We start from the raw sequence: 27,218 nt of genomic DNA on the forward strand, positions 1-27,218 counted from the left end.
TACGTAAACCGCGTATATTAATGCGCCGGGCGCAAGTACGTTCGTGAATTGGCTTATCTCACTCATTTGCATATTCGAATCGTAAATCAATGGGAGCGCCCCTTGCGGCCAGCGTAAATATGCGCCCACGATACGACGGCGTAGGAAACTTACGTCAGTCGTAGGAAGCCTATTTTCAGGCTTATCTAGTTCTGTGAGCACGGCGCACACATACGACGGCGCACATCTACACTTACGCGACGTATCTCGAGATACTTCGGCGTAAGTGCTACGTGAATCCGGGCCAATATATATATATATATATATTAGTATTTTCAATAAAATAGATTTTAGACAATAAGAAAACATGCCATAAATCAAAGACTAAACCAACACAAAGAGCACAGGGGGGGAGGCAGAAGGGCAAGTTCTGGGATGCCGCTCAGGACAAGGCCATCATCCTGGGAAAACTTAGTAAAATGTATGACTATCCTAGCAGATATGGGACAGTTGGCAAATATGATGTAATGCAAGACTATCATGGGCCCCCCATGCACCTGGGGCCCCTGGGCAGTGCCCAAGTGTGCCCAGGCATTAAGACAGCCCTGACCTTACCAACTATGTAACGTACCTAATATAACATATGGCATTTTTAATGTGTTTGATCAGCTATTTGCATTTGCATGTCGTGCAGAAACAATACAGCATTAAGTACATTTGGCATCACTAAAAGTGACTGTTTAAAAAAAAAAAAAAACACATAAAAATACTGAAAGGAAAAAAGTCATACTACTGGCTTTGGCCAGAGAAAATACACATTTGTAATTTGCACGCACTGCTGCCTGTGAATGCTTTCTAATAAATATTTGTTTTGAGACCACATTGTACAATGCTTTTAGAGCTGCTCCTTTTTTTATACATGTACCCATTACATTAAATAAGTGATCTTGTAGTTAATACAGAGCTGCATGGAGGGGAGGCTTGATCAGGTCTTCCCTGACCTGATCCAGAATCCCTATATTATTATTATTATTATTATTAATATATTACAGGATTTATATAGCGCCAACAGTTTACGCAACACTTTACAATATAAAAGGGAGACAATACAGTTATAATACAATAAAATACAAGAGGATTAGGAGGGCCCTGTCCAGAAGAGCTTACAATCTAATAGGTTGGGGCAGGTGGTACAAAAGTTTGTAACTGTGGGGAATGACTTGATGGAAGTGGTAAAAGATTAGTTGGAGATGCGATAGGCTTCCCTGAAGAGATGAGTTTTCAGGGATCGCCTGAAGGTAGCAAGAGTAGGTGATAGCCGGACAGGTTGAGGTAGCGAGTTCCAGAGGATGGGAGAGGCTTTGGAGAAATCCTGGAGACGAGCATGGGAGGAGGAGACGAGAGAGCTTGAGAGTAGGCAGTCTTGAGAAGAGCATAGAGGACGGTTTGGGTGATATTTGGAGACAAGATTGGTGATGTAGCTTGGGGCAGAGTTGTGTATTGCTTCGTATGTTGTGGTTAGTATTTTGAATTTAATTTGCTGGGCGAGCCAGTGTAGGGATTGGAGGAGAGGGTTGGCAGACACTGAGCGGTTGGTAAGGTAGAGTAGTCTGGCAGCAGCATTCATGATAGACTGAAGAGGGGATAGCCTATGGAGAGGCAGGCCAATGAGAGGGGAGTTGCAATAGTTATGGCGAGAGATAACAAGGGAGTGAATGAGGAGCTTGGTGGTTTCATTTGTTTAAAAGGGGCGAATTTTAGAGATGCTACGGAGGTGAACTCTACAAACTTTTGACAACGATTGGAATTGAGGCTGAAATGACAAGTCAAAGTCTAGGCTTACACCGAGTACCCTGGCATGAGGGGAGGGACTGGTGGTTGCACTGTTGGGAAAGTCATGGAGGGGGGCAGGGGGGTGGGAATATTAATAGCTCAGTTTTAGAGAGATTTAGTTTAAGGAAGTGGTGCGACATCCATGCTGATATGTCAGTTAGTAAGTTAGTAATGCGAGAGGAGACTGTAGGTGTGAGGTCAGGAGTAGACTATAAAAAAAACGCCCGGTGGAACGCACGCTGAATTCTTTGGATTTTGTTATCCTAACACGAATTCGGCAACTGGCTTTGTTGTATCATGCTTTTTAAATGTAATTTTAATAAATTTGAAAACCTTACAGAATTACGCCGTGATAGCCCGTCTCTTCCATACACATGAGGTTACCCCGCGGTTTTGAGGTGCCACGCTCATGGCTTATCACTGCTCACCCCTGCAGGGACATAAGGTCCGGACATCCCAGGGTCTGATACAACCAGGAGGAGGACAGTTCCAGATACATCCCCACTTTATGCAATCTACCCCTGCAGGGGTATGAGGATCTGGTGAGTGGGGAACTGAAGGGGAGCACGAAAGTCACCTCACGTTGATTGCACAGGATATGGATGATTTCTACACAAGCCACTTTGGATTATCTCAATTAGCACTACAGATTGGATTTATACAAAAATATTATTCTGCACATGACACTTTATATTGTCTGATGAACTCACATGATATCTCTGTTTATTTTTACATATATTAATATTTTTTAATTTAATATTCACATTTGGGTACACGTGTAGTGATCCAGGATACCCTACACACAGGAGTACTCTAACATATGTTTTTTGGCTTGGTACACCATTCTTTTTGCACATGATGTTGGAATTATTTGTAAGTATATTTTTTATACAACCACTTCTTTGGATGCACATATAGGGACCCACTAAGCATGTCCACACAGGGATAGCTGCTGTATTATACACCTGGTGTGATAACTTAACCATTTGCCGACCAGCAGCCGCAGTTTTACTGCGCCAGGTTGGATCGGCTGGGCAAATCGGCGTTACCTTACGTCGCTTTATCTTTTGGCCACTAGGGGAGTGTGCCCAGAGCCAATGCGAGTGGCCGGCGGGCACGATGACCGCCTGGCACACGCGATCGCTCATGACAGAGCGAGAACCGGGATTTGTGTGTGTAAACACACAAATCCCGGTTCTTTCAGGAGAGTAGAGACAGATCGTGTGTTCATACAAAGTATGAACACTGATCTATCTCTCCTCCTAGACATTTCCATCCCACTACAGTTAGACCACACATAGGTAACACATTAAACCTCTTGATCGCAACCTAGTGTTAACCCCTTCTCTGCCAGTGACATTTATACAATAATCAGTGCATTTTTTTAGCACTGATAGCTCTATAAATGTCAGTGGTCCCAAAAATGTGTCAAAAGTGTCCGATGTGTCTGCCATAATGTCGCAGTCCCGATAAAAATCGCAGATCACCGCCATTACTAGTAAAAAAATTCTAAAAAATTCTAAAAAATGCCATAAATCTATCCCCTATTTTAAAGAGGCTCTAACTTTTGCACAAAGCAATCAATATACGCTTATTGCGTGTTTTTTGTTTTTTACCAAAAATATGTAGAATAATAAATATCGGCCTAAACTGAGAAAAAAAAATTGTTTTTAATTGTGGGATATTTATTATAGCAAAAAGTAAAATATGGAATAGGTGATGGTATCTGCGCTGTGTAAACTAAAATAAACAAAAAAGTGATACAGGACTCACTATATGAGTGAGTGAACCACTAGGGGCAGTGAAACCTATATGGTGAAGTAGGTGAAAAACAGATATACTGACAAACAGCATGAACTAATCGTGCGAACTCAAAAAATGCTCAAACAAGCATATGCATAAACACATTGTGCTCCAATAAATAAATCCTTACAGGAAATAACACACTGTGGTGAAATACCAAACACGTATAGTGAGTGGAAAATAAAAATAAAAATGACAAAATGGTAAAAACAAAAATAAAGTCTTATAAAGCGGTGCTCCCAAAGAAAGTCCAAAATTCAGTGTTGATGAAAGAACTTCAGTGCAAACACCTCTTGTGATTCTTACATGCTCACCGCGTCATCGTCGTGGCGACGGCGCGGCCACGTCACCACGGATGTATTCCGCGGGGATTCCGTTTCCAGCGGATATCCTCTCGTCTGTACGAGGCCTCAGATCTACAGCGACTGCACTTTCTAGTGCTCTTGTAGTGCAAAGAGGATTTGCTTTTCGTAAATAACACCCACTGTGTTTTTTTCAAAATTGTCGCCCTTCTTTTGTCTATAGCGCAAAAAAAAAAAACCTGCAGAGGTGATCAAATAAAACCAAAATAAAGCTCTATTTGTGGGGAAAAAAGGACATAAATTTTGTTTGGGTACAACGTCGCACGACCGCGCAATTGTCAGTTAAAGCGATGCAGAGCTCTATCGCAAAAAATGGCCTGGTCATTGAGCAGCCAAATCTTCCGGGGGCTGAAGTGGTTAACAGGGTGACGTCAATAATCTATTTATTGCACAACACACCTGGGTCCAACCAGCAATTTCACGTGGGTAGGGACTTGCTGGAGGCCACTCCCCAGGTGACAAGCAGCCCACCTACCCCAGCATATATAACAGTACCTTATTTCAGTTCACATCACACTGTGGTTTAACCAGCACTTGTACTTTCACCTGGTTAGTCATCATCAGAGGTCACTCTCCCGGTGACAGGCAGCGCCACCCACCCCTGTATGTATATATATATATATTTTTCTGTTTGGAGCTTCACTACTGGAGCCCATAGGGGAGGCATCAGCCTAGCCTTTCCTAAACACAGTTACTTATCAATTATATATAAAAAAAAACTCCCCAAAATATTTCACAGGTCCCAACATGTAAGTTTGACGATCAGGATGACATTTGCATTAGTGACTGCCAAATGCTTAAAGGGGTTGTAAAGGAAATTTTTTTTATTCATAATAAGCATCCTTTACCTGCAGACATTCCTCTTTTCACTTCCTCATTGTTCGTTTTTGCTCAGAAGTTGCTCTATTTCTTCTCTGTTCTGTTCACTTCCTGCTTGTCTGATTGTTACTGACCACCGTGATGGGAGGCTTTACTGCGGTGGTCAGTGATGTGCTCACCCCCTCCTGGGAACTACATCTGTGCGGCAGGATGCTCTCTACGTGTTAGAGACTTCAAGGAGGTGTGAATTACTGGGCGTGCCGCAATGCATACTGGGAAATGTAGTTCTTACATGAACGAGCGCCGCAAACCAGGAAGTGAATGAGAGAACAGAAACTAGAATGCCGGAGGTGATATAGATGAAGGAATTTAATAGGTATTTACTTGTTTTTTAACAGAATCATTACACTATTCTGTCTGTCTACCTTGCAGACATTAATTTTAGGCAACAATTTTTTTTTCCTTTAGTGACCCTTTAAGCATGCAAGCAGAATGTCATACAGAATTTAGGCAATCGTAAACCTATGAAAATGTCACCATTGTGCTAATTTGTGTGCATGTAAACCCAGCTTGATTTTAGAAGAAAATAATAATGCTGCATATGAGCTCTGGATAGGCCTATACAAATAAAGTAAATATTGCTAACTGAAGCATGTACACATGTAAATCTGAGAGCTCTACAGATTGCAGGACGTTATTGTTAATCACTGTATCTGCGGATACATTCAGTGAGCCCCTGTCATAGAGAACCAGGTGAGAGCTTTCCTTGCCCTATCTGCATATCAATAGCATTCTCCAGCAAGGCTTACCTGCCTGTAGAGGCGTGCCCTGTGAGGTCATTAAATGCTTTTGTGAGAATAACCTCCTAATTCATTTACAGGAAGAGTCCTGAGGTGTTTTCACCTTGTGTCTGGAAAAAACACGTCAACTCTGAGGAAACTATATTCAGAAAAATGGCTGTGCGAATCCCAGAACCTAAGAGCCCTGCCTTTTGTTCATGAAGGTAAAGTAGTACATTTTATTTATACCTTTATAGGAGTTACTTTTTAATACTGTGTTCACGTCATACTGCTTTATGAGCTAGTGAAACATTGTTATATAGGAACTGTGTTACAACTGGAGCAGCCAGCATAGGCAGTGACAGGGCTCGGTGTGAGACCGGCTTGTCTTCCTGTACTCTGTTGTATTTTAAGCACTGTGATCAATTTGGCTTTTTCATATGACAGACATATACATGGTGATGTTTTAAATATGGATATACTGTATGTCACTTAGATATGAGAGCTTGTGTGCACCCGGTCTTGTGTAGAGGAACTAAAGAAAAAGTAGAAATTAGCTTTGTACGTGATTGGATGATTGAAGTGACTACAGCTTCACTAAACTAATTAATCAACTTATTCGTAAACTAACCCCATAGGGTTTGGAACATATAAAGAACCTGCCACAAACAACCAAAAACGCAGTGCAACTGAAGATATTTTCAACTGTAAATATTCAGGCCCAGATTCTCAAAGGAGATACGACGGCGTATCTCCAGATACGCTGTCGTATCTCTGAGTCTGGGCGGTCGTATCTATGCGCCTGATTCTTAGAATCAGTTACGCATAGATTTCTATCAGATCCGACCAGCGTAAGTCTGTTACGCCGTCAGATGTTAACTGCATATTTACGCTGGCCCCTAGGGGCGTGTACGCTGATTTACGCCTAGAAATATGTAAATCAGCTAGATACGCAAATTTACGAACGTACGCCCAGCCGACGCAGTACAGATACGCCGTTTACGTTAGGCTTTTCCCGGCGTAAAGTTACCCCTGCTATATGGAGGCGTACATGTTAAGTATGGATGTCGTTCCTGCGTCGAATTTTGAATATTTTACGTCGTTTGCGTAAGTCGTCCGTGAATGGGGCTGGACATCATTTACGTTCACGTCTAAACCAATACCTCCTTGCGGCGTACTTTGGAGCAATGCACACTGGGATATTCCGGTCGCGAAAAACGTCAATCACGTCGGGTCACAAGTTATTTACATACAACACGCCCCCCTGTTCCAAATTTGAATTAGGCGGGCTTACGCCGGCCTATTTACGATACGCCGCCGCAACTTACGGAGCAAGTGCTTTGAGAATACAGCACTTGCCCATCTAAGTTGCGGAGGCGTAACGTAAATAGGATACGTTACGCCCGCACAGAAATACGCCGATATACGAGAATCTGGCCCTCAGTGATCTTTAATAGTGCAAGTGCCAAACATACAGATCTGTATTAACTATAATGCCACTTGTGGCCCAATGTCTAGGGCAGTAGGGTAAAGGCCCATACACACGATCAGAAAATCTGAAGATAAACTTTGTCTGATGAACGATCTGCCAATTTTCTGATAGTTAGTATGCTGCTTTTGACAGCCGATTACAAATTTTTGTCAGGCAAAAACTGGATGTGCAGGCTTGAAAATTTTGGTCTGATTTGACTACAATGTTCGATCTTCTGTTCATTAGTACGGTTTTCTGGCCAAAAAAATCTGAAGAGCAAGATTAGGCATGCTCAGAAATGAAATAACACATACAAAACAATTAAACACATTACGTCACTTCTGACATTGAGAATTTTCTGATGGTGAGAACCTCTCCACTTACGATTTGAGACTAGCATCCAACAAAAAACTGACAAAAATGTGTCCAATAATATGACCGTGTGTACAAGGCTTTAGTGAGCTAAATAGCAGAATCCTTCCTGCTGTGTTATTGTATTCTGACAACGGGAACTCAGCTGTCAAGATACACTGATCAGCGCTGCAGCCATTTGCCTGTAGCGCTGGCCGAAGGAAAATTTTCCAACAAGCCAGTTTGAGAGAAGTCAATCATTACATAATTAGACCATAGATCAGTGATGGCGAACCTATGGCACGCATGCCACAGCTGGCACATAGAGCCATCTCTGTGGGCACGCGAGAAGGATCAGATTCGCAATGGGGAGAGCCCGGCAGCAAGCAGCAGCTCCCCAACCAAGACACGCCCCGACACCGTCAGAGCGGCGGCGTCTGGCATATCCGGGTTTGCTTCCCCCCACATTCAAGCACACAAGACTGATACTTGTAAGATTCAACTAACCACAAAAGCAATGGGGTAATATTCCAGCTATGGTGAATTCAGTCTAATGCAGGCAGGGCCAAGAAGGCCAAACAACCATCTATACCTGCCCTTCGGGGCTTTAAGTATACACTGAGAACGAAACCAAACATAGAATGGGTTGCAATTAACATCAGTTCTGTTTAAGGTCAAGGTGCATTGAAAGTGATATGGTACATGGTAAAGGGAACAACAAACATATGTATATATACTGGATCCAAACCAAAATTCACACACTGCATCCTTAAAAATGCCATCTGTGTCCCATTGGGGGGATTTCCCTTCACTTCCTGTCCCATAGCCAAAACAGGAAGTGGGATGAAATCCCTGAAAATTAAGGGAATCTCTTGGGGAACCCTGGGTCACAAGAACTAGTGTCCCCATTGGAAGATTTCCCCTCTATTACACATCTGGGGACAACCTAAAATTTGTGATTTTCTGTTACGTTCCCTTACAATGATAAATGGTAAACAGGACAAATAGAGAGGGTGGATCTCACTAATAGGGGCACAGACAGCAATAAAAACCTGACAGTTGTTCTAATCTATCTTCACTCTATCCAAAACTAAAAAAAAAAAAAAAAAGTTTTGTCCTTAGCTGTAGTTTAACTTGTATTCCATTTCACCGCATTCTATAATAATTGCTTCATGCAGGGTTTTTCCTTTATGAAATCTACCAGTTTGCTCATTTGGCACATGTCAAGACAAATATAAAAATGAAACCCATGCAAAAAGCACTGTCAGATATCAGCTATTACATGTAAATAATAAGGGTGTGTGTCACAAATCTACTATACGTGGAATATGTAGGTTTAATTGACCCCTGAAAATGAAAATAACCCCCGCTTATCCACAATGGTGTCATGTGACTTCCAGTCCCTCTCTGTATACAGTATAAAGTTGTCTCTGGCTATGAACATACATAGTCTGTTGAGATTCCTCAATGTCTGACTTGACTGGGTAAATATTAATATTATGTTAACCACCTTTGGTAAAGTAACATCATTGTAGCCAGTTGAATACTGTATTATGCTGTATTTGTTTATAAAGATACCACAATTAGAGCAATAGGCATATTAACCATTTAAAGCCACGTGCTGATGGGTTGATTACCAAGAACTTCTAACATAACCTTCTTTTCTATAGTACAGCACTGGAGCCAAACGTGCAAGTAATGTGAACCAATACACTAAACCAGGGGTTGACAAATTTGCTTGGAATCTAGGAGCCAGCTTAAAAAGTTAGGAGCCAGAAAACGCGCCCCGTCGCGACGAGCTTGCGCGCAAAAGCGAACACATACGTGAGCAGCGACCGCACATGTAAACGGTGTTCAAACCACACATGTGAAGTATCGCCGCGATTGGTAGAGCGAGAGCAATAATTCTAGCCCTAGACCTCCTCTAACTCAAAACATGCAACCTGTAGAGTTTTTTAAACGTCGCCTATGGAGATTTTAAAGGGTAAAAGTTTGACACCATTCCACGAGCGGACGTAATTTTGAAGCGTGACATGTTGGGTATCAATTTACTCGGCGTAACATTATCTTTCATAATATTAAAAAAAATGGGGATAATTTTACTGTTGTCTTATTTTTTAATTAAAAAAAGTGTAATTTTTTCCCCAAAAAAGTGCGCTTGCAAGACCGCTGCGCAAATACGGCATGACAGAAAGAATTGCAACGATCGCCATTTTATTCTCTAGGGTGTTAGGATAAAAAATATATATAATGTTTGGGGGTTCTAATTAGAGGGAAGAAGATGGCAGTGAAAATAGTGAAAAATTACATTAGAATTGCTGTTTAACTTGTAATGCCAACGGCCACCACCAGATGGCGCCAGCTTACACATCTGGTGGTAATAACTTGTAATACCAACGGCTCACCACCAGATGGTGCCAGCTCACAAAAAAAAAAAAAAAAATTTTTTTGCCCCCCTTCCAAGCCAAGTCGCCAGGACCCTATTTCTAGTCGCCATGGCGACCTGGCGCCCGGGATTTGTCGACCCCTGCACTAAACGATGCCTTTATTATTTTTCAAAGCTCTTGGGAAATTTCCAGCTATGCATAGTATGGAGATGGACTGGATAGGATCTTTGATATCTTTTGCATTGCAGCTCTAGCAGGTCATCCAAAGATCTAGGGTGCTTTATGATGACCCGCTTTCAGATTGCTGGCAAAAAGTGCTTGCATCTGTAATAATTTGCAACGAATTTAAATTCTTTCTAGTTTCAATGTGTAGGACTTTAATAAATACAGATCTATGCTTGTTGTGTCTAGATAAATTAGCATTCTAAAACATATGAATATTTGCATAAATGTGTAAGGGATACCTGTTGGAGAGGCAGCCAGTGATTTAGGATAAGTAATCATAATACCTCATCTGCAGATATCACCCAAATTGTCCTCCCAGGACCTTCTGCTCCCTTGTTACCTTCCACCATGTTCACCTACAGGACTTCTACAGAGCCTCTCCCATCCTCTGGAACTCTCTGCCCCAGTATGTCCAGTCAGCTCCTACCCTGTCCGGTCAGCTCCTACCCTGTCCGCCTTAAGGAGATCCTTAAAAACTCACTTATTCAGGAAGCCTACCCCACCTCCACCTAAGATCTGTACTTGAGTCCCCTCCATCAGATCATCCCCTGCAGCCACTGTATTGTAATTGTACTGTCCCCCTTTTTATTGTAAAGCGCTCCGTAAACTGTTGGCGCTATATAAATCCTGTATAATAATAATTAATAATAATGTAATATGTTTTATTCACCAAGTAGGCATTGGTTTATGGATGTGTAGTCACAGTGGGGGCCAAAAGGCCAACATTGCATAGCCTTTACAAATATCTTACCTAGAACCCACCAGCAGGATTTACCCTGCTTCCTGTCACAACTGCTGGGATCTGGGTACATGCTTATTAAGTGCTGTGCAAACTGATAGCTCTACATAAATCCTGTATAATCATAAATATAATAATCGTGATGCCTTGCTCAAAACACCAACTGCACTGCTAACTAAAAACCTCCCAGTTACAAATGGTACCAGGATTGCAGTAATGCCGCGTACACACGATCGGTCAAACCGATGAGAACGGTCTGATGGACCGTCGTTTTCATCGGACCAAACCGATCGTGTGTGGGCCCCATCGGTTATTTATCCATAGGTTAAAAAAAAAGCAATCTTGTTTTAAATTTAACCGATGGATACCTAACCGATAGAAAAAAAACCGATCGTTAGTAGGCACAACCATTGGTTAAAAATCCATGCATGCTCAAAATGAAGTCGACGCATGCTTGGAAGCATTGAACTTCATTTTTTTCAGCACGTCGTTGTGTTTTACGTCACCGCGTTCTGACACGATCGTTTTTTTTACCGATGGTGTGTAGGCACGACTGACCATCAATCAGCTTCATCGGTTAACCGATGAAAACGGTCCATCAGACCGTCCTCATCGGATGGACCGATCGTGTGTACAGGGCATAAGAAGGTTCTCCCAAAGGGTGGTAGGACCCAAGAGGGACTACAGTTTTTTTCAGGGAGAACTTGTTGGAACTCAGTTCTACCACCTCTGGATCAGACCCTTGCGGGGGGGGGGGGGGGCTGCTCACCACAATCACTTGTAAACACAGAAGTCCGGTTTCTGTGTTTACAAGCGACAGCTCTGCACTCTGTGTGTAACCCCCCTGAACTCTGCACTCTGTATGCAATGCAATTCTGGTATTTAATGCCCTTTAAGACCCTCCTACTGTTCGTGAAATTTGACTGACCACACCCACTATTTGATTTAATTTGGAGGCTGTGTGGATGGAGGGGTTTTGGGGAGTCGTGGTTCCAGCACCTATTGTTTGAGAAAAAATCCCTGAGTACTGTGAAAGCAAACTAGTGGTTGGCTCAAGTAAGTATAGGTTACACGTAATGCCGGGCTACCACTGCTGCCCGATCACATTTGCAGAGGTGAAAAGGGCTGAAACTGCCAAAAATTTTGTCTACAGGACCTCTTCTTTCAGAAAATATGTAGTATACGGGGGTTCTAAGTAGTTTTCTAGCAAAAAATGCTGATTTTAACAAGCATGTGGAAAATGTTTAAAATTGCTCCAGATGTGAAGTGGGTAAAGCATCTATTTACCTTAGATTTTAAGCATTGGCCCAAAGGCAATCATCCTGATCAATTTCCTTTAAAATAGGCAAAGATAAGACAAGACTATTGTCTATAGTGTGAAAATGTGTTTGCGGTCTAGTCTAGTGGGCTAGAAGGTTTGCTGTGTCATCCTTTAATACAGAATAGAGGGAGATATAGATAACCTAGTGCTCCCTTGTCGTCATAGGCTGTAATGGGGAACTCTTCCAACCTACAGGAAATAGATTAGTATGCTAGCTAAATCTTTAATGGTCTGAATTTTAAGCCGGCCATATGTGGATCAAATCTTGGATGGAAAAGTGGGACTGGCCGAGACTCGAATCATCTATGGGCAGCCTGGCTGTACCCAAGTCGATCCATCGGCTATAGCCACTAGCAATAATCATTGTGTTCTGCCAGCAGGGAAGGTTCCCGTGCCCCCCTCCCCTGCCGGCAGGACACAATAGCACTGCGGGAGGAATATGTTGAGTGCTGGTGGCGGAATCAAGCCTGCTCGCATTTGGCGAGTGGAAATAAGTGGAGGGTGACTGTGGGTCATCAGTTTGCTGGCTGATCGCTTCTGGCAGAAGAAGTGCGGCCATCAGAGTAGCCCGGAGAGGGCCTCCCTGCCCCCCAACCTTTCTGATGCCCTGTAAAAAAGGCTGTACCACTTCTACCAGAAGTAATCAGCCAGGAAACTGTCAGGAGGAGAACAAGGATCTCCTGTTGTGATGCAGCTTGCATATGAAACCAGCCGCTGTCAAACAAAGTCCCACCTCCTGAACCGGTGCCTATGATAGCCAGACGTTTTTAAGATCAATTTTCTTTCAGCCATGAACAAATAAATACTAACGAAGTGTGGATCACCTGTAGTTTTTGTAGGCCAAGTGTGACTTAGACATTGATGACAAACAATGAGTCAGTATGATTCTATTGTTTTACAAGAAAATCAAGAACACGCTCCTGTACTTTAAAAATAATATAAAATTAAGAACGCTCAACTTAGGGTTGCCAATGCATTGCTTTAATTAGTGACGCCACTATTTATACAAGTTCTGTGGCTAACTAGATTCAACAGAATTCATGTCATTTCTGTATGTTTGTAATTATGGTAATACAATGGACACACTGATACTTCTGTAGATGATTAACCTTTATAATTTCTTTAAGGGGGAAGCAGCAAAAAAGATAGAAGAAACTTGCTGCGTGGGAATCAAAACTATTTCCAACGGGTTGGGGCCTGTTGCAGGCACATCGTTCTGTAAAACGACATTGACTAGAGGCATGTGTAGCAGCATGTCTAAAAATGTACACATAGAGATATTGGTCATAGCATGTCAGCTAATTGTCTCACATACATTTGCTTTGCCTTTTATTTAATTTATCTGCTGCGTTCTCTTGATGAAGATAAGGCCTCTCCTTTGATACACATTATGATTACGCAATCACTCATTATGAATGCTGTAGGCACTGCTCTGGAATATTCGTGAGGTTGTTAAATATTACTATAAATACTCCCTCTGTACAACATGCATCAAACCCGTGCAATGCATTTGTGATGTCTGTACAGAGAATAAGATAACAATAAACTTCGTAATGTTCCATCCATTTATGTGAATTGTTTCAGGAAATGGGTATGTAGGGAAATGGATTAGTCATGAAATGTGTAGAGTTAGAGCTGAACTCAAGGCAAAAAGCAAAATGCACAGCTAAATTAATTGATGAAAGTTGTCAAATGCTTGTCTTTCTTTTTTTTTTTTTTTTTTTGATTTTAAAAGAAGTTTATTTAAGATCATCATTGTACAATTTAGTTTCTCCGGAACAATCTGGAGCAAGAAGAAATACATACAATTCATTTGAAATAGATAACATAGCATAGGATAAATAGAGGCATTGATTAACCAAAAATAAATATAAATAAAAAATAAATAAATAGCAATAATACCTTGACTCTCACCCATCATTAAATAAGTTATCCTATCCAACCCTGAGTGAACCATTCTGTAATGGTAGGAAAAATAAAATCATAGCATTGAGCTAATCACTTAACCGAAAAGTCTGTTTCCGACACCCCTGATGGGGACACACTGTGCCGGAAAAAAAAGAAAAAAAAAAAAAGAAAGGAAAACGTAAGCCTCAAGTGCTATTGGAGCCACGTACTTAACAGGACTGGTCACGCATCTCCGGAAAATCCAGAAAATTCCAGAGCCGCGCAGGTGTCCAAGAGTGAAGGTATTAGCGGTGGACCCCATAGACTCAGTAAAACCCGGGAAATCCCTACTGAGACAGCATACAGAGTACGGATTCTCAAGCAAAACAATGAACATCGTAGCAGAATCCCTTTATCCTATGTAATTCTTCATAGTAATATTGATTGATAGCAAACCTGAGAGGTGAACCGAGAAACAAAAAGAGGCACTGAACATAAGAGAATCAGAGGAAAAGAGCAGAATAGGAAAAGGAAGAAAGAAGAAGGATAGAAATAAGGTGATTTCCAGCTGAAATATCATAAGTTTGTGGGTGTCGTCGTGGTACCCGGAAGTAGGGAAACCCCCACATATTTGGCCCAAGGCTCCCATATAGCCTCAAATAGCTTAGATGTGTTTAGAATGGAACTAACCATTTTCTCCTGAGTCATTACCCAAGAAATCTTCTTTTTGGCTGCCATAATGGAGACTCTCGGTTGTTTCCAAGCCCCTGCCAGAGTGGTTTTTGCGCCTAAAAGCATAAAGGTTATAAATTTTTGCATGTGTTTAGAGGCTTGAGGGACCCTTGTCCCAAGTAGTGCTACTTGTGGGTTCTTTTCCACTGGAACATCTGTAACTTTTCTGATGAGATTAAAGATCCTATTCCAAAACCCTCAGATTTTTGGACAATCCCACCAAATATGCAGCATGGTGCCCTGGGCTTGACAATCACGAAAACATAGCGGAGAAGCTGTTGGGAACATAGACGCCAGCCTACTAGGAACTAGATACCATCTCATCAGTACCTTCAGATTGGACTCTATCAAAGATACGTTAAGTAATCCTTTAAAAGCTCTCGTTCCTACCTTATGCCACTCGTCCAGGCTCCAGGTCTCCTGCAGATCTCTCTCCCAAGCCTCCATGTATGAAAATTTGGAAGAAACCTCTGATAGTGATGCATATATTATGGAAATTCCTCCCTTGCACTCCTCCATTTGGTAGCACCAACGCTATAAACTAGTAAAGACTGGGGGAGAGGGTTTATCCCTCCAAAATAACTTTACAAAATGAAAAATTTGAGAGTACCGCAATTTCTCAGATTCTGGTAGATCCCAGTTTCTTATACAATGCTCCATAGAGAGCGGGCCAGTGGTTAAAAGGAAATCCCCTATCCTATAGATTCCTTTGTCTAGCCACCATTGGAATGCTTTGGCGTCCATTCCTGGCGTAAACTGGGGATTATGGAAAATATGTGTTAAGGGACTAGCCTCCGATATCAGAGAGGGAAGACGTCTCAGATCATCCCACAACTTAAATGATTGGGATAACGCAGGAGACATTATAGCTGGCCTTGATTTTTGTGGTAACCATAATAGACTTTCCAGTGGAAGATTAGGGGCGGCCAAACTCTCGATATCAATCCAATCAGGTTTTTCGCTTTTGGAAAAGAGAGAAGATAGTTGGGCTAACCTAGCGGCTTGATAATATCTGAATAATTTCGGAAGCCCGAGACCCCCCTGTGTTTTGGGCCCATAAAGGACATTTTGGGCCAGTCTATATCCCTTACCCTCCCAAATGAATTTAAGAATTTTGCCCTGGAATGATTTCAGTTGAATGCTTGTCTTTCTATCCATCCAGGCCTGAGATTTACACACTCCTGCCAGACAGCACCACTAGACCGGTGCAGCACAAGTGTGGACTTATTACACCTTGTTTGTATATTGCACTTTTACTTTTAGAACACCAGCACTTATATTGTATATTTACAGTCATGCACATCAGTATTATATACATAACTCCCAACTTTTTGAGATGGGAATGAGGGACACCTATCAGCAAAAGTAGACATGTCCCTACTGACATCCGCCGTTGCATAGGAGTGAATGGAGGGTCCAATCAGGTCCGCCTGAAAAAGCATGCACCTGACCTGCATGCTTTGGCCAATCACAGCGTGCTCTGCTGTGAGAGCCATGATTGGCCAAAGGCAGAGTGCATTTAGCCAATCATGGCTCAGGGGGCTAAGTCCACACCCCACACTATATAAGGCTCCTTACACGGTGGCCGTATATAGTGTTATGAATGAGATAAGTTAGCTAGAGGCAGGTTAGTTAGTGGCAAGCAGGCAGTTTAGTGTGTGTGTGTATATATATATATATATATATATATATATATATATATATATATCAGGTAGTGTACAGTATATAATACAATGTATTGAGGTGGTAAGGAGGACCCTATGACAGAATTAGGGAAAAAATGGCATCGGGTCCCCCCCCAGTCCATGCAAGACCCATCGGTGTCACTAAAGAGCTGAAAAAACAGATATTTTCATATTTGTTGGCTGACAACGTTTTGCCGTCTGTATACAGAACAAGTTCACGGCTAGGGGTGAGCCGAACCCCCGACCCCCCCCCCCCCGTTTGGATCGCACCAGCACTTGCAAACAGAGCAAAAGTTTGTGTGAACTTTAGAACCCTGTTAAAGTCTATGGGACTCGAACGTTTGAAATCTAAAGTGCTAATTTTAAAGGCTAATATGCAAGTTATTGCCCTTAAAAGTGTTTGGGGACCTGGGTCCTGCCCCAGGGAACATGTATCAATGCAAAAAAAAGTTTTAAGAACTGCAGTTTTTTCAGGAGCAGTGATTTTAATAATGCTTAAAGTGAAACAATAAAAGTGAAATATTCCTTTAAATTTCATACCTGGGGGGAGTGTATAGTATGCCTGTGAAGTAGCGCTTGTTTCCCGTGCTCCTGTCCCCTGCACAAAATGTAATTTCTGAAGGAGAAAAAGTAATTTAAAACCACTTGCGGCTATAATGAATTGTCGGCTCCCGGCAATACAGCGAAAAGTCATTGATAAAAAAAAAAGATGCGTGGGGGTCTCCCCAAATTTAATTACCAGGCCCTTCAGGTCTGGTACGGATATTAAGGGGAACCCCACGTGATTTTTATCTTTAAATTTGCCGTGGGGTTCCCCTTAATATCCATACCAGACCTGAAGGGCCTTGTAATAAAAAAAATTTAATTACCATACCATTTTTTTTTATCTATTCTATTTTTCATTAATGACTTTCAATGACTTTTCTCTGTATTGCCGGGAGCCAACAATTCATTATAGCTGCGAGTGGTTTCAAATGACTTTTTTTGCTTCAGAAATGACCCCCCAGGTACGAAATTTAAAGTAATATTTTGCTTTTATTGTTTCACTTTAAGCATTATTAAAATCACTGCTCCCGAAAAAACTCGGTCCCCAAGCACTTTTTATGACAATAAATTGCATATAAGCCTTTTAAATTAGCAGTTTAAATTTCTCCCATAGACTTTTACAGGGTGTTCCGTGGCTTTTCGAACTTGCCACGAACACCCCAAATTGTTTGCCGTTCGGCAAACAGGCAATGTTCGAGTTGACTTGAACTCGAAGCTCATCCCTATTCATGGCCAGTGCCCTTCTGACAAAGGTCCTACGCTTTGTCTGACGGAAATCCAATTGTGTGTATGAGGCTTAAGGCTCAGCTCACATATATGTGAATTTTATGTGCTTTTAACTGCATCCAATTTGCATAACGTAAATCTAACCGTCTTTCAATCGAGGTGGTCCACACATGTGTAGGGCGGTCGTGGTGTAGTTTTAAAAAGAGTCCTGTCCATTTTTTGGTCCAATTAAGGTGCAATTTTAGGTAAAAATTTGCACCTGAATCTCACCGGAACTGGTGAACCGAAACGCACCGGACTGCCACACTGATGGCCACATGTGTGATCTAAGCCTTACAAAGGCCTATAACCACTGTCTTTTTGTTTTTGCCATCTGTGTCCCATTGGGGAGATTTCCCTTCACTTATCCCATAGCCAAACAGGAAGTGAGATAAAATCCTTTCAAAGTGAGAGAATCCTGATGTGTCCGTTCCCTTAATCTACATGCTGGGGGAAACATGGATTCCACGTTTTTTTTTTTTTTTTTAGAAGCACTTGATTAGAGCCAGAAGCTCTAATAGGTTTAAAACAGTGTGGGCTGGTGAAGCAGAGTTGTGTGACAATAGCAAATTAATATTCGCTATCGTCTTCCTGATTCTCCTCCCGGCCAATCAGGAAACGGGTCCTGAGACCCGTGACCCAATTGGTCGAGAGGAAAAGCAAACCTATTGGCCACCAAGGAGGAGGAGACACAGGGGAAGCCGCTGGGAAGCACCAGGAGGAGGAGATGCAGGGTGAAGCCGCCACCTGGAGGAAGCACTGCCCACGGCCTAGACAGGGTAAGTGCGGGGCTGGTGACAAACCGACCCCAACAAAAATATACCACCAGCCGCCACTGTCTGTGTCCCATTGGGGAGATTTCACTTCCTGTCTCGTAGCCAAAGCAGGAAGTGTGGGGAAATTCCAGGTCTTAGTAGAAACTAGCATTCCCATTGGAAGATTTCCTTTTATTTCCCTATTCTGGTGACAACTCAAAGTTTTGGACTTTGTTTACAATTAGGCTGGGTTCACATTATTGCGAATTGGATGAAGGTTTCCCCGGATTCAATTCCCATGATTGGAGAGTGTGACCGGCTCTCAATGGAGCCAGTTCACACATCTCTGGGGCAGCCACGGAGCGCATTGTGCGTCTTTGGCTCAGTTTCAGGTCCAAAGCCAGGCAAAAATTTGGACGCACCGGACCCCCTGCTGCGAGCCGTATCCGATCTTAGCGTGAACCCAGCCTTACTCTTGGTGATAATGGTAATCAGGACAAATAAGGAGGGCAAATCTCCCTAACAGGGACACCTGTAGTTATACTTTAATGGTAAATATCTCTTAATCGCACTCTTTTGATCCATCTCTTTTTATCATTTTAATATAACAAAGCACTTTCAATTGTAAATCAGTTTAATATATATATGAAATACCTGTTGATTCTACTGGAGATCTTGTGTGCTAACGTTCTGTGCTTGCTGCCATTTTTATCAGTTAAAGTGATTGTAAAGTCTTGTTTTTTTTTCTTATATAAAAACACCAATGTTATACTTACCTGTGCTGTTGCAGTAGATTTGCACAGAGCTGCCCTGATCCTCCTTTTCTTCGCTGCTCCTGTTAAGTGCCCCCATAGCAAGCAGCTTGCTATGGGGGCACCCAAGCCTAACCGCAGCTCTGTGTGTCCATTCAGACACCGAGCTGTAGTTTGACCCTGCCCCCTCTCTCCTGATTGGCTAACTGACTTTGACAGCAGTGAGAGACAATAGTGCCGCTGCTGTGTCTCAGCCAACCAGGAGGGAGAGTCCTGGGTGGTTGAGACACTCATCTACATCGTTGCACACAGAAGGCTTTTTATCTTAATGCTTGTCAGCATTTTCATGCAGCAATGCATGATTGGCTCTTAGTACTGACCCTCCCACTTCCATTCTGAGGTCTACTTTACAAAGAATAACAAGATGTTGATATAAAGAAATAAAGATTCAGGTACTTCAGGTACTGCATTTCTTTTCAGTGAATACATAACTGTATTAACTGTATTGTTGTTTTTTCTGGAGCTCAGCTTTAATGTCTATACAGAAGAAGGAAAGCTTTGTGTTTACTTACTGCATTATGTCTGTGCTATTGTCTGTCAACTAACCATTTTCTGAGAATTCAAGGTTGTTCTGCTTGCTTGATAAGTTGATAAGGATGCGTCTACAAGGCAGATGGAAATACAAAGGTCTTTATTTATTAGGATGGTACAAAGAGCGCAGAGGTGCATACAACAAACCCGCCAAATTGCACCTTAATTAATATGTGTTCACTAAACTGCTAAATGGTTGCTATGACTTACATAGCTGTCAGCATTCTACATTTCCAAGGTCACTTTTCCAATACTCTCTTCCTAACATTGATTTCAATTACATGTAGACAGAAATGCATTATGCATTTTAATTGCTACTCCTGAATAAGATATAACCCTTAAAGAGACCCTGTTACCGAGATTGTTAAAAAAAAAAAAAAAAAAGCCCCTGTAAGACAAGTGTATATACCCAACTCGCTGATTTGGATTGTCACTTTACAGATTAAACCACAGCACACGACTCCAGGCAACCATAAAGTTACTGTCAGATAGCATAGTTAGGTGGGTGACCTTACTGTTCTCTACTGAAGTTAAGCAATACAGATAGTTACAGCTTTGTTACTTTTTATTAGTAAGTTTGGGGCGCAGAAAGCAGAGCATTCACCTGTTACTGGCCTAGGCAGGGCGGCCATCGGGGGGTACAGGCATTACACCTGTAAGGGGCCCAATGGTCCCTAGGGGCCCCCCCCCCCCCCCCGTTTGGGGCCCCCCCCCCGTTTTTTGTTTTTTTTTCGTCTGACTTTAGCAATTCGCAGCAGGAGAGAGAAGAGAAGACTTGACTTGACTTTGTTTTGTTCGTCAGCACCTGGACTATGGCTTCCCAGCAGGGTTGCTGGCTGCAGGTGTCTAATCTGAGAGTGTCTGTTACACTCTCTTTCAAGCAGCCCAAAGCCAACACAAACAACCCCCCAAACTAAACACACACACAGAAGGAGGGGGAGAGGGCTCGATTTGCTCCTTTTTTTCCTGCCCCTACCCCTCTGTGTCTGCCCACACTCCAATCCCCGGTGCTGTGCCTCAGAAAAGGAAAGTGGGGGCCAGAAATTGGAAGTCTAGCAGCCTCAGATACATCTGGATGAGAGGTGCTGACTGTCAAGTGGTGAGTGAGCTCACTGTCTATGACTGAAGTCTGCCCCCTTCTCTCTCCTGCCTCTGAGTGTGTACACTAAGGTAAATCAGGGTTACCAGAGTTCCCTTTTTCCATCAGAGGCCACAGTATTCCCCTTTACATTAGAGTCCTCTCCGTGCATAAGAGTTCTCAGTATCCCCCCCCCCCCTTAAATCAGAGTTCCCAGAGCATCCCTTATGTTAGAGTCCCCAGAGTTATCCCTTACATCAGAGTCTGTAGAGTCCCCCCTTACAGTGAAAGGGAACTCTGCAAGTTCAGATGTAAAAGGGGAACTCTGTGGACTCTGATGTAAAGGGGGACTCTTGTTATTAACTTCATGAGATTAGAAATGTTATTTGTTAGCAAAATATATGTATTAAAAAATATTGCTGTGCGCCACTAAAGTGTTTGGGTTTGATGAAAAGTTGGCAACCCTAGGAAACCCACATCCAATTTGCATAATTATGAACCCAGTCTGGCTGACAATCAATGCACTCCCTATCCTCATAGATAAATAAAAGTTAGGTATACACCATTTAGGCTTTTTATCCCCGATTAAAATGGTCCTGCTCCTGGACAGGTTTACACCTGTATCTTCTGTAAACACCTGTTTTGTACTTTTTTTCTCAAGTACAATTCAGACATTTATCCCTCAATTAAAAAGTCCAATTTAAAGAGGGTGTCTTATCTGTGGTCTCTTGATCCTTAATGAGACCTTGACAGAAACTGGCCAGTGGCAGCACAGGTTGGCATTGGCAAGAACAAGGACAACAAATGTTTGCATTAGCAGTTCCCCTTGGCAGTGCCAAGCTTCCCATGCCTTTTTCGATGTTTCCCTATTAGCCCTAAAAATGGTTAGAATTTAACAAAAAAAAATGTACCACTATTGACTTCAGTATGGTTCCCCTCTCAATTAGGGTTTACTAAATTTCAAACAATATTCGACCAGTCCTTGTTGAACCCAACATGGGTAGATTTGCCCAAAGCCAGGGCTTTTTTTCTTACAGAATAGGTGCAGGAACTCCCTCCTTCTGTCAGTCTTATCCAAGGAACGCACCCCCCGCGCGTCCCTTGGATAAGTATTTGGAAGCCGATTACAGCTTCCGCTGGCTCTGATAGGCACTTCCACAGCCAACCAGCTGCCGTTATTCAGATGGCCAGCGCTTGCCAGGGGGCCGGCCATCTGAATAGTCGGCGACAGCGGCAATACATAGATTCATGCAATGCATGAATCTATGTATTGTATCAGTGGCAGTGTGGGAACGAGAGGGGGCGGCGCTCCGGCGCCCTCTATGGACGCACCGCCACTGCTAATTAGCCTGATAATGATTTTGACAGACAGGCGAAAGGGATATAGGGACATATTTACCAATCCATTTGGGGGTCAGTAATCATAAAAAGGATGAGAGCCCCTGGTCTAGGCATTTGTTCATGTAGTCTCTACTGAAGGGGAAGACCATGTAAACTCCAAAGACATGCTGGTAGGTTAAATGGCTTCTGTCTAAATTGGCCCTAGTATATGAATGTGAGTTAGGGACTTTAGATTCTAAGCTCCTTGAGGGTAGGGACTGATGTAAATGTACACTATGGGCCAGATTCAGATACAATGGCGTATCGTTTGGCCAGCGTAGCGCATCCCATTTGCACTACACCGCACTACACCGACATAACATAGTGAGGCAAGTACAATATTCACAAAGCACTTGCTCCGTAAGTTACGTTGGCGTAGTGCAAATGGGCCGGCGTAACCCCGCCTAATTCAAAGTAGGCATGTAGTGGGCGGGCTACATTCAAATTAACCGTGACCCCATGTAAATGAGGGCTGTTCGTATGGCGCATGCGCGCGAATGCTCAGAATCACGTCGCAAATACTCCCTACGAAACGACGTCGGCTCAATGCTTTTGACGTGAACGTAACCTACGCCCAGCCCCATTCACGTACGCTTACGCAAACAACATAAAATACGACGGCTGTTCCGTCGTCCATACCTTGCATGGGCTGCGCCACCTAGAGAGGTGTTTTATCTTTACGCCGGCGTATGTCTTATGTAAACGGTGTAGCTTACTGCGACGGGCGTACGTACGTTCGTGAATCGGCGTATCTTGCTCATTTACATATTCAGCTCGTAAATCAATGTACTCGCCCCTAGCGGCCAGCGTAAATAGGCAGCCAAGATACGACAGCGTAGGAAACTTACGTCGGTCGTATCTTGGCCAAATTCAGGCATATTTGGTTTCCAGAATACGCCTAAAGATATGACGGCACGCATTCGGACTTACGACGGCGTATCTACTGATACGCCGTCGTAAGTCTCTCTGAACTCGGCCCTTGATATATAAAGCGCTGCGTAAATTGACGGTGCTTTATAAGTACCTAAAATAATAATAATAATAAACTCAACCACCTAGGTCATCCTAAGTGGAAGAGTGGAAACATGGGGAGGAGCAATGCTAAGCCCTGCTCAGCCTGGTACCTGGGCAATTTAGATTTTTTATTTTTTGACCCCCAAAGCTTAATTTGAAAGCTTTATCATTTATAACATGGACTAGTTTGTGTTTTACTAATTGTCAAGAAAAATAAATAGCAAAATGGTGTACCTCCCATGCACAGCTACAGGTACCTGGGAAACTCTTATAAATGAATGATTAAAAGCAAACTATTTTTTATCAGACATGCATACTGTAAGCACATGCAATCAGTACTAGCTATAGTCTGCAACAAAGAGTTAATTGGAGGAGGCATTGCCTTTTTCTCAGACACATTCCCACACTACTGTACTGGCAAAGTCTTTTTTGAGATATGAGATACGTTTGTCTTCCACTCTTTGAAAGTCTCTTGTGTGTCTGGACTGGATGAGATTTGCTTACGCCCAGTATCTTACCATTCAGCCTAGTACATTAGAAATGTTATAGAAACTCTGCATGACTGTGTTGAAGAGAGGAGGGTAACGCAAGGTTGAGGTCTTAGTGACACATGCTTCTTCAAGTGGCCCATTCACAATGTAATATGGAAGGCAGCATGCATTGTTGGCACCAGAATTGGATTTGGTTTCAGCCTCCTGTAATATCCTGTACAGCAGCACTCAGACTGGAAAAGGGAGGGAACACTAGGGGTCAGTCAACCATGTGTTCTGTAAATGTGCTGACAAGAAACATGCTGGCAGGAGGTGAAAGCAAAATGACAGAGAGGTCAGCTGCTGCTGCTCAATCATTGTCTAAACACATGGCACGACCTAGCATTATTGTATATATGACCTAAGAAAAAAAATATAATATATTGCAGCTTATTCGTCCTTAGATGTGGTGGCTGCATTCATTTTTTTTTCTTATGAACAAACAGATCCGGCTCGGCAGCAAGCAAGCACAAGTGCCCCCATAACAAGTGGCTTGCTGTGGGGGCACTTGGTGGGGGGGAGAAGCCAGGAGCGCCAACAGGGGACCCGAAAGAGGAGGATCAGTGCTGCTCTGTATGAATATATTGCACAGAGCAGGTAAGTATAACAAAGTCAAGTGGCGACCCATCCCAAACATGTCCACAACCCAATTTGAGTCCCAAGCCATAGTTTAAAAAACATTGCAGCAGAGAAAAGTCAAGTCACCAGGTTGGCACCACTGTGTGACAGAACTGTGTGAATCTCAGGAATGAATAGGCAGAAATATAACTCAACTGGCAGGGAAATGAGGGTGCCATATATACATTACAGAACAACCTTACAAAGGGTTCCCTGGTGTCTATTTTGTGTATTTAACCACTATGTACAACAAATGTCCTTGTCACATTTACCATTATTAGGAGCCAAACATATAGATTTGTAGAAGAAGTGAATCTGATGTGTGCCTTACTTTTAATCTTCATCCTAAAGTCACATCTTCACCGAAGCTACTCAACCTACAGAACTGAGTCCCTAAAAATATCACGCACTGAACAATGCATGCTGCGAAATATTGGTCTATAAGATAGACCTTATGATTAAAGTGGATGTAAACCCTCTCTCATCCTTTCTAAACTACTGCCATAGTGCTGATCTATAAGGATATACATAACTCCTGCATGTATCCTTACCTGTCAAATATCTCCCCTCTGTCTGTTAAGAGACCTGAAAAACTGCAGATTCTGTGGGTGGATCTGTTGTCTGGAGCTCGGTGGGTGGAGTCGTGATGTCAGTAGACTCCCCGCCCACCTCTACACTCCCCTTGTCAACATGAATTTTCTCCTATGTATTCCTTACACTAAATTCTGCTATGATCACTAACATCCAGTCAAAATCCAGAAAAGTAACCACATGACTTCAGAAAAGGAGTGGGGGTGGGAATTAAAAAATGATGCCTGTCTCAGGCTAGTGCATGAGATATGTAAATCACCTGTCACTCACAGCAAGGGGGAAGAACGGAAAAAAAAATCTCCTGTTTGTCCGTTTATCTCACTGAAAAATGAAAAGAGAATTGCTCCGAGCTGGATTAACTCTTTGTGGCAAGACTAGGCACAGATGATAGGAAATCTTATACTCTACATTGTGACATCATAGAAAAAATGGGTTTACATCCACTTTAAGCTCCTGACCAAGTTAAATGTATAGCTTTGTATATTGGATGGAATAGCCTGTGTATTTGAGGACTTAATATATGTTTCCCAAAGCTTTTTACACCGTGAGCGGTTCCCTGGTCTTTTTGGAATCTTGGTCTTTTTGGAATCTTTGGGCTAGATTCAGGTACCTGCGCTTGTCCTTACGGCGGCGCAGCGTATCGTATTTACGCTACCCTGCCGTAACTTACAGGAGCAAGTGCAGTATTCACAAAGCACTTGCTCCGTAAGTTGCGGCGGCGTAGCGTAAATGGGGCAGGCGTAAGCGCGCGTAATTCAAATGTGGAAGGGGGGGCATGTTTTATGTAAATCTATGATGACCTGACGTGATTGACGTTTTGTCGGAATGTGCCGTCCGTGTACATATCCCAGTGTGCATTGCTCCCAAGTACGCCGCAACGACGTATTGGTTTCGACGTGAACGTAAATTTCGTCCAGCCCTATTTGCGAACGACTTACGCAAACAACGTAAAAAATTTAAATTTCGAAGCGGGAACGACGTCCATACTTAATATTGGCTGCGCCTCCTAATAGCAGGAACAACCTTACGCCGAAAAAAAAACCGTAAACAAAGTAAATAAATTGCGCCGGCCGTACGTACGTTTGTGAATCGCCGTATCTAGGTAATTTGCATATTCTACGCCGAAAACAACGGAAGCGCCCCTAGCGGCCAGCGTAGAATTGCACACAATTCTACGCTACCGTATTCAAGTTACGTCGGCGGAGGAAGCCTATTTTTTGAGCGTATCTGCCTTTGAAGATCGGCGTAGATACGCCGGCGCCGGCGCAGATTTGAAATTAACAGGTACCTGAATCTAGCCCTTGGTCTTTTTGGAGTCTTGGTCTTTTTGGAGTCTTGGGCCTATCTATGGGCGGGCGTAACATATCGCAGATACGGTACGCCGCCGTAACTTAGGGCGCAAGTTCTGTATGCAGAAACAACTTGCGCCCATAGTTACGGTGGCGTAACATATATGTGTCGGCGTAAGCCCGCCATAATTAAAATGTGGATGATGTGGGCGTGTTTTATGTATATTAACTGTGACCAGGGCCGGATTAACAATGGGGCTGATGGAGCTGCAGCTCCAGGCCCCTTTCTCAAGATAGGCCCATTTGCCCCAAAAAAAAAAAAATAAATAAAATTTTTTTTTTTTTTTTAAGAATTTTTTTTTTTAAGATCGAATTTGGGGGGTTGTAGCTCGATGACCAGAGGTCACAGAAACCCCACATTTGGGGGTAGGCATGGGAAGAGCTACCCCACAACTGGTTAAAATATGGGACGGCTATCATTTATGGTTCCGGAGATACGGGCCTGCTTGCACAGCCTGTCAGAAGCTACATTCAGAGCGGCCAATATAAATACAAGCTGACACACTGCAGCAGACTGATAGGATCACAGTGCTTATAATAATTATTTGTATATTACTCATGGTAATTAACCCCTTGCCACCCAGGCCAATTCTGACACTTCTCTACTACATGTAAAAATCATCATTTGTTTTTTGCTAGAAAATTACTCTATGGTGGTCTTTGCACTTTTTATGTTGCAGGGTACAGAGCTGCACGATTCTGGCTAAAATGAGAATTGCAATTTTTTTGCTTAGAAGATAGATCACGATTCTCTCACGATTGTTGCGACGTAACATCATCTTTCACATTAAAACAAAACAAAAACAAAAAAATGGGCTAACTTCACTGTTTTGTTTTTATGGTTTTTATTATTCATTGAAGTGGGAAAATGCAGTG

At 42.7% G+C, this 27,218-nt stretch overlaps 1 protein-coding gene across 2 annotated transcripts in view; it reads left to right on the forward strand.

The window, feature by feature from the left end:
* The first annotated feature begins 5,657 nt into the window (after positions 1 to 5,657).
* LNX1 (ligand of numb-protein X 1) overlaps positions 5,658 to 27,218 on the forward strand; it is a 282,181-nt gene continuing 260,620 nt past the window's right edge. For both annotated transcript variants that reach the window (XM_040334850.1, XM_040334851.1), the window contains exon 1: positions 5,658 to 5,799. The gene's annotated coding sequence lies outside the window, so the exon portion shown is untranslated. The remainder of the gene's footprint in view (positions 5,800 to 27,218) is intronic.

This window comes from Rana temporaria, chromosome 1, assembly GCF_905171775.1.
Source record: "Rana temporaria chromosome 1, aRanTem1.1, whole genome shotgun sequence".
Lineage (NCBI taxonomy): Eukaryota > Metazoa > Chordata > Amphibia > Anura > Ranidae > Rana > Rana temporaria.